Raw genomic sequence first — 10,000 nt, forward strand, 5'->3', positions numbered from 1 at the left:
CTCATGGCTTCTGAGAACCTCAGTGAAGAACCTGGCTCCATGGTCCAACTCTTCTAAGAACCTTAGTAAAGCACCTGGCTCCAAGGGGTAACTCTTCTGAGATCCTCAGTGAAGAACCTGGCTCCGTGGTCCAACTCACCTGAGAACCTTAGTGCACCTGGCTTCTGAGAACCTCAGTGAAGCACCTGGCTCCATGGTCCAACTCTTCTGACAACCTCAGTGAAGAACCTGGCTCCATGGTCCAACTCTCCTGAGAACCTTAGTGAAGCACCTGGCTTCTGAGAACCTCAGTGAAGAACCTGGATCCATGGTCCAACTCTTCTGAGACCCTTAATGAAGCACCTGGCTACAAGGTCCAAATATTCTGAGAACCCCAGTGAAGCACCTGGCTCCATGGTCCCACTCTTCTGACAACCTCAGTGAAGAACCTGGCTCCATGGTCCAACTCTCCTGAGAACCTTAGTGAAGAACCTGGCTCCATTGTCCAACTCTGCTGAGAACCTCAGTGAAGAACCTGGCTCTGTGGTACAACTCACCTTAGAACCTTAATGAAGCATCTGGCTTCTGAGAACCTCAGTGAAGAACCTTGCTCCATGGTCCAACTCTCCTGAGAACCTTAGTGAAGCACCTGGCTCCATGGTCCAACTCTTCTGAGAACCTTAGTGAAGCACCTGGCTCCAAAGTCCAACTCTTCTGACAACCTCAGTGAAGAACCTGGCTCCATGGTCCAACTCTTCTGACAACCTCAGTGAAGAACCTGGCTCCATGGTCCAACTCTTCTGAGAACCTTAGTAAAGCACCTGGCTCCAAGGGGTAACTCTTCTGAGAACCTCAGTGAAGAACCTGGCTCCGTGGTCCAACTCACCTGAGAACCTTAGTGCACCTGGCTTCTGAGAACCTCAGTGAAGAACCTGGCTCCATGGTCCAACTCTTCTGACAACCTCAGCGAAGAACCTGGCTCCATGGTCCAACTCTCCTGAGAACCTTAGTGAAGCACCTGGCTTCTGAGAACCTCAGTGAAGAACCTGGATCCATGGTTCAACTCTTCTGAGAACCTTAATGAAGCACCTGGCTCCAAGGTCCAAATCTTCTGAGAACCTCAGTGAAGCACCTGGCTCCATGGTCCCACTCTTCTGAGAACCTCAGTGAAGAACCTGGATCCATGGTCCAACTCTTCTGAGAACCTTAATGAAGCACCTGGCTCCATGGTCCAAATCTTCTGAGAACCTCAGTGAAGCACCTGGCTCCATGGTCCCACTCTTCTGACAACCTCAGTGAAGCACCTGGCTCCATGGTCCAACTCTTCTGACAACCTTAGTGAAGAACCTGGCTCCATGGTTCCACTAACCTGAGAACCTTAGTGAAGAACCTGGCTCCATGGTCCAACTCACCTGAGAACCTTAGTGAAGAACCTGGCTCCATGGTCCAACTCATCTGAGAACCTTAGTGAAGAACCTGGCTCCATGGTGCAACTCTTCTGAGAACCTTAGTGAAGCACCTGGCTCCATGGTCCAACTCTTCTGAGAACCTCAGTGAAGAACCTGGATCCGTGGTCCAACTCACCTGAGAACCTTAGTGCTCATGGCTTCTGAGAACCTCAGTGAAGAACCTGGTTCCATGGTCCAACTATTCTAAGAACCTTAGTAAAGCACCTGGCTCCAAGGGGTAACTCTTCTGAGATCCTCAGTGAAGAACCTGGCTCCGTGGTCCAACTCACCTGAGAACCTTAGTGCACCTGGCTTCTGAGAACCTCAGTGAAGCACCTGGCTCCATGGTCCAACTCTTCTGACAACCTCAGTGAAGAACCTGGCTCCATGGTCCAACCCTCCTGAGAACCTTAGTGAAGCACCTGGCTTCTGAGAACCTCAGTGAAGAACCTGGATCCATGGTCCAACTCTTCTGAGAACCTTAATGAAGCACCTGGCTCCAAGGTCCAAATATTCTGAGAACCCCAGTGAAGCACCTGGCTCCATGGTCCCACTCTTCTGACAACCTCAGTGAAGAACCTGGCTCCATGGTCCAACTCTCCTGAGAACCTTAGTGAAGAACCTGGCTCCATTGTCCAACTCTCCTGAGAACCTCAGTGAAGAACCTGGCTCTGTGGTACAACTCACCTTAGAACCTTAATGAAGCATCTGGCTTCTGAGAACCTCAGTGAAGAACCTTGCTCCATGGTCCAACTCTCCTGAGAACCTTAGTGAAGCACCTGGCTCCAAGGTCCAACTCTTCTGAGAACCTCAGTGAAGAACCTGGCTCCATGGTCCAACTCTTCTGACAACCTCAGTGAAGAACCTGGCTCCATGGTCCAACTCTCCTGACAACCTCAGTGAATAACCTGGCTCTGTGGTACAACTCACCTGAGAACCTTCATGAAGAACCTGGCTCTATGGTACAACTCACCTGAGAACCTTCATGAAGAACCTGGCTCTATGGTACAACTCACCTGAGAACCTTCGTGAAGATCCTGGCTCTATGGTACAACTCACCTGAGAACCTTCGTGAAGAACCTGGCTCTATGGTACAACTCACCTGAGAACCTTAGTGAAGCACCTGGCTTCTGAGAACCTTAGTGAAGCACCTGGTTCCATGGTCTAACTCTTCTCAGTGGCATGTAGATGGAACTCAGCCATCCTCTTTAGTCTGTTAGCATTGTGGTTCTTTAACTAACAACCGCCCCTTTGTGAAGGGTGGAGGGTTGAGGAGGAAGGGTGGGGGCAAGATAGAGAGAGATAGAGAGCAAACGATTATGTAATTTTTTGCCTTCAAAGATAAAGATTTTATTATTTCAATGTCCTTTAAATTGATCTAAAATTGACCTATTCTATTGAGTTTATATTTGAGAATTTGAGGTTCACCCCCAGTTCAACCCCAGTTCACAATACTGTTATCTCAGCATCTGATGAGTTCTGACATCAGGACTCATGAATATTCATATCAAAATGCTCAGCAGTTCTATTTCAAACATTATGTTCATATACAGTACAGAAGTAGTAACCTTCAAATACATCAGTAGAATGTGAATCTGGGTTTAGGACAATGTGGACAGGATTAGTCTCTACAGTGAACTGGGTTTAGGACAATGTGGACAGGATTAGTCTGTATGGTGAACTGGGTTTAGGACAATGTGGACAGGATTAGTCTGTATGGTGAACTGGGTTTAGGACAATGTGGACATGATTAGTCTCTACAGTGAACTGGGTTTAGGACAATGTGGACAGGATTAGTCTGTATGGTGAACTGGGTTTAGGACAATGTGGACATGATTAGTCTGTATGGTGAACTGGGTTTAGGACAATGTGGACAGGATTAGTCTGTATGGTGAACTGGGTTTAGGACAATGTGGACAGGATTAGTCTGTATGGTGAACTGGGTTTAGGACAATGTGGACAGGATTAGTCTGTATGGTGAACTGGGTTTAGGACAATGTGGACAGGATTAGTCTGTATGGTGAACTGGGTTTAGGACAATGTGGACAGGATTAGTCTGTATGGTGAACTGGGTTTAGGACAATGTGGACATGATTAGTCTCTACAGTGAACTGGGTTTAGGACAATGTGGACAGGATTAGTCTGTATGGTGAACTGGGTTTAGGACAATGTGGACATGATTAGTCTGTATGGTGAACTGGGTTTAGGACAATGTGGACAGGATTAGTCTGTATGGTGAACTGGGTTTAGGACAATGTGGACAGGATTAGTCTGTATGGTGAACTGGGTTTAGGACAATGTGGACAGGATTAGTCTGTACAGTGAACTGGGTTTAGGACAATGTGGACATGATTAGTCTGTATGGTGAACTGGGTTTAGGACAATGTGGACAGGATTAGTCTGTACGGTGAACTGGGTTTAGGACAATGTGGACAGGATTAGTCTGTACGGTGAACTGGGTTTAGGACAAGGTGCCAGCCAGCCAGCCAGTCAGTCAGCCAATCAGCCAGCCAGTCAGTCAGCCAGCCAGCCAGTCAGCCGGCCAGTCAGCCTGTCAGTCAGCCAGTCAGCCAGCCAGTCAGCCAGTCAGCCAGTCAGCCAGCCAGCCAGACAGCCAGCCAGTCAGCCAGCCAGCCAGACAGCCAGCCAGTCAGTCAGCCAGCCAGCCAGCCAGACAGCCAGCCAGTCAGTCCTCCTACTTTAACGCCTTAGGTCAGGTCTTACCACCAGGAACCCATCAATATCAACACTCAGGGAAAAACAGGACTCCCGAACCCCCCTGGGCAGAGCTGTACATGGTACATGCCTGTGGGTTGGAACGTACCACGTTGTTGTTCTAGGGGTCAAAACTTCACACCAACGACATAAAACAGCACTTAACAAGCCAAGTCATTCGTGTAAAATAATACATCTAAATATGGTTTAAGTAGCTCATTAACAGTCACAACATGAACAGTCAAATCAGCAGTGGGGGGAGGACAACAACAACACCTGTAAACAGCAGTAACATCCCCGGCAGCCCCGCGGCACTCCGCTCCTCCATCTAAGCTAAGGTGTGCGTCCCAAATTGCGCCCTATTCCCTATATAGTGCACTACTTTTGACCGGGGTCTTGTAGTAGTAGTGCACTATATAGGGATTAGGGTGCCATTAAGGATGTGTCCCAAGCCTTTACCAACACCTTTTATATTTAATCCAATCAGGAGCAGTAATGTCTAAAAAGAGCCTATCAGGGGACGGATAGAGGCGAGATTAACAGGTTGGACACAGAGCAGAGTGTAAACAACACGTAAAGGGAGGGTTTATTTGAAGGAGGATGATTCATGGTTAGTGTTGAGGGCTTACCTCTGTTCTGTGAGGGGGATGATTCATGGTTAGTGTTGAGGGCTTACCTCTGTTCTGTGAGGGGGATGATTCATGGTTAGTGTTGAGGGCTTACCTCTGTTCTGTGAGGGGGATGATTCATGGTTAGTGTTGAGGGCTTACCTCTGTTCTGTGAGGGGGATGATTCATGGTTAGTGTTGAGGGCTTACCTCTTTTCTGTGAGGGGGCTGGTTAGTGTTGAGGGCTTACCTCTGTTCTGTGAGGGGGATGGTTAGTGTTGAGGGCTTACCTCTGTTCTGTGAGGGGGCTGATTCATGGTTAGTGTTGAGGGCTTACCTCTTTTCTGTGAGGGGGCTGATTCATGGTTAGTGTTGAGGGCTTACCTCTGTTCTGTGAGGGGGATGGTTAGTGTTGAGGGCTTACCTCTGTTCTGTGAGGGGGATGGTTAGTGTTGAGGGCTTACCTCTGTTCTGTGAAGGGGTATGATTCATGGTTAGTGTTGAGGGCTTACCTCTGTTCTGTGAGGGGGATGTTTAGTGTTGAGGGCCTACTTCTGGTCTGTGAAGGGGTGGGGGTTTAGTGTTGAGGGCTTACCTCTGTTCTGTGAGGGGGATGATTCATGGTTAGTGTTGAGGGCTTACCTCTGTTCTGTGAGGGGGATGGTTAGTGTTGAGGGCCTACCTCTGCTCTGTGAAGGGGGATGATTCATGTTGGGTGTTGAGGGCCTACCTCTGCTCTGTGAAGGGGGGTGTTTAGTGTTGAGGGCCTTCCTCTGCTCTGTGAAGGGGGGTGTTGAGTGTTGAGTGTCTACCTTTGCTCTGTGAAGGGGGGTGTTTAGTGTCTACCTCTGCTCTGTGAAGGGAGGGGGTTCAGGTCTAGGCAGCTGTTAATGTTACAATCTTGGATTTTCTTCCTGCTCTTTAATAGTTGATTTAATTTCATTTAAAATATGTTGAAATGTCAATCACATGAGCCTTACATCAATAGCTCTGTCTATGAATTTGAGATGGTTACTTTAACCCAAGCCCCAACTCGGAAGCTGTGGATGGGCTGAAACACAGATTCAGGACTGAAACACAGATTCAGGACTGTGACTTTAAAAGGTCTGTGAGCAGGAGAACACAGAGAGATCCCAGTGATAGAGGAGAATCCATTACCCTGATGTGAGACATACTCACACCTCACAGTACCACACGCACGCACGCACGCACGCACGCACGCACGCACGCACGCACGCACGCACGCACACACACACACACACACACACACACACACACACACACACACACACACACACACACACACACACACACACACACACACACACACACCTCCCAACACATTACTTCCAGCCCAGATCCTAGACCCCAGATCAGCCTAATGGCCGAGGTGATGATGGTGATTCACATTACAGCCATCCAGCTGTGGACAGACATACTGTATCTGACAAATACCACATAACAAGGCAAGGCTTGAACACACAGAATGTGTTTTCAGGGCATGTTTTAAATATGTATTTTAAAGTCAACTTTTACCACGGCTTCACTGCTCTTCACTCCTAGTTTTCTACGTACGGTACATTGTCCATGTTCATTCAATTCAAGGTTCTAATGTGATTTATTTTCCATTTGTGGAAGTACACGCATTGAAATGTCTCTTTGAGGGAAAAGCAGTTCATTTATTCATACATGTAGAGGGACAGTCACTATGATGAACACATTAAACACAGAACCACTAGAGGACTATGAGGAACACATTAAACACAGAACCACTAGAGGAACAGTCACTATGATGAACACATTAAACACAGAACCACTAGAGGATCAGTCACTATGATGAACACATTAAACACAGAACCACTAGAGGGACAGTCACTATGATGAACACATTAAACACAGAACCACTAGAGGATCAGTCACTATGATGAACACATTAAACACAGAACCACTAGAGGATCAGTCACTATGATGAACACATTAAACACAGAACCACTAGAGGACAATGATGAACACATTAAACACAGAACCACTAGAGGAACAGTCACTATGATGAACACATTAAACACAGAACCACTAGAGGATCAGTCACTATGATGAACACATTAAACACAGAACCACTAGAGGGACAGTGACTATGATGAACACATTAAACACAGAACCACTAGAGGATCAGTCACTATGATGAACACATTAAACACAGAACCACTAGAGGGACAGTGACTATGATGAACACATTAAACACAGAACCACTAGAGGACAATGAGGAACACATTAAACACAGAACCACTAGAGGAACAGTCACTATGATGAACACATTAAACACAGAACCACTAGAGGATCAGTCACTATGATGAACACATTAAACACAGAACCACTAGAGGGACAGTGACTATGATGAACACATTAAACACAGAACCACTAGAGGATCAGTCACTATGATGAACACATTAAACACAGAACCACTAGAGGGACAGTCACTATGATGAACACATTAAACACAGAACCACTAGAGGGACAGTCACTATGATGAACACATTAAACACAGAACCACTAGAGGAACAGTCACTATGATGAACACATTAAACACAGAACCACTAGAGGAACAGTCACTATGATGAACACATTAAACACAGAACCACTAGAGGAACAGTCACTATGATGAACACATTAAACACAGAACCACTAGAGGATCAGTCACTATGATGAACACATTAAACACAGAACCACTAGAGGAACAGTCACTATGATGAACACATTAAACACAGAACCACTAGAGGACTATGAGGAACACATTAAACACAGAACCACTAGAGGAACAGTCACTATGATGAACACATTAAACACAGAACCACTAGAGGACTATGATGAACACATTAAACACAGAACCACTAGAGGAACAGTCACTATGATGAACACATTAAACACAGAACCACTAGAGGAACAGTCACTATGATGAACACATTAAACACAGAACCACTAGAGGACTATGATGAACACATTAAACACAGAACCACTAGAGGATCAGTCACTATGATGAACACATTAAACACAGAACCACTAGAGGAACAGTCACTATGATGAACACATTAAACACAGAACCACTAGAGGGACAGTCACTATGATGAACACATTAAACACAGAACCACTAGAGGATCAGTCACTATGATGAACACATTAAACACAGAACCACTAGAGGATCAGTCACTATGATGAACACATTAAACACAGAACCACTAGAGGACTATGATGAACACATTAAACACAGAACCACTAGAGGATCAGTCACTATGATGAACACATTAAACACAGAACCACTAGAGGAACAGTCACTATGATGAACACATTAAACACAGAACCACTAGAGGATCAGTCACTATGATGAACACATTAAACACAGAACCACTAGAGGGACAGTGACTATGATGAACACATTAAACACAGAACCACTAGAGGATCAGTCACTATGATGAACACATTAAACACAGAACCACTAGAGGGACAGTCACTATGATGAACACATTAAACACAGAACCACTAGAGGGACAGTCACTATGATGAACACATTAAACACAGAACCACTAGAGGAACAGTCACTATGATGAACACATTAAACACAGAACCACTAGAGGAACAGTCACTATGATGAACACATTAAACACAGAACCACTAGAGGAACAGTCACTATGATGAACACATTAAACACAGAACCACTAGAGGATCAGTCACTATGATGAACACATTAAACACAGAACCACTAGAGGAACAGTCACTATGATGAACACATTAAACACAGAACCACTAGAGGACTATGAGGAACACATTAAACACAGAACCACTAGAGGAACAGTCACTATGATGAACACATTAAACACAGAACCACTAGAGGACTATGATGAACACATTAAACACAGAACCACTAGAGGAACAGTCACTATGATGAACACATTAAACACAGAACCACTAGAGGAACAGTCACTATGATGAACACATTAAACACAGAACCACTAGAGGAACAGTCACTATGATGAACACATTAAACACAGAACCACTAGAGGATCAGTCACTATGATGAACACATTAAACACAGAACCACTAGAGGATCAGTCACTATGATGAACACATTAAACACAGAACCACTAGAGGACTATGATGAACACATTAAACACAGAACCACTAGAGGATCAGTCACTATGATGAACACATTAAACACAGAACCACTAGAGGAACAGTCACTATGATGAACACATTAAACACAGAACCACTAGAGGGACAGTCACTATGATGAACACATTAAACACAGAACCACTAGAGGATCAGTCACTATGATGAACACATTAAACACAGAACCACTAGAGGAACAGTCACTATGATGAACACATTAAACACAGAACCACTAGAGGGACAGTCACTATGATGAACACATTAAACACAGAACCACTAGAGGATCAGTCACTATGATGAACACATTAAACACAGAACCACTAGAGGGACAGTCACTATGATGAACACATTAAACACAGAACCACTAGAGGATCAGTCACTATGAGGAACACATTAAACACAGAACCACTAGAGGACTATGAGGATCACATTAAACACAGAACCACTAGAGGAACAGTCACTATGATGAACACATTAAACACAGAACCACTAGAGGACTATGATGAACACATTAAACACAGAACCACTAGAGGAACAGTCACTATGATGAACACATTAAACACAGAACCACTAGAGGAACAGTCACTATGATGAACACATTAAACACAGAACCACTAGAGGAACAGTCACTATGATGAACACATTAAACACAGAACCACTAGAAGACAATGAGGAACACATTAAACACAGAACCACTAGAGGATCAGTCAGGACCCGGTTTCGAACCTGGGTCTCCGGAGTGAGAAACAGTCACTTAAACAACTGAGCCACGAATAGACAGCAGAACCCAGAAGATGAGGCAGACACAGCAGTACTTAAGACGGTGTATTTAATAAAGAAAAAATCCTAAAATACAAAAAATGGAACGTCACCCGGAATCAACAAGAGCACACAGAACACTAGGGCAGGGTGCTAACATACAAACACAGAGCACAGAACTGAGGGAAACAAAGGGTTTAAATACAATAAGGGGAAACGAGACACAGGTGCAAATAATAATGGGGATCAAGGGAAAAACATAGGGACAAAAAGCACAATGGGGGCATCTACTGACCAAAACCCGGAACAACCCTGGCCAAATCCTGACACT

Source organism: Oncorhynchus masou, unplaced genomic scaffold, assembly GCF_036934945.1.
Source record: "Oncorhynchus masou masou isolate Uvic2021 unplaced genomic scaffold, UVic_Omas_1.1 unplaced_scaffold_1491, whole genome shotgun sequence".
Lineage (NCBI taxonomy): Eukaryota > Metazoa > Chordata > Actinopteri > Salmoniformes > Salmonidae > Oncorhynchus > Oncorhynchus masou.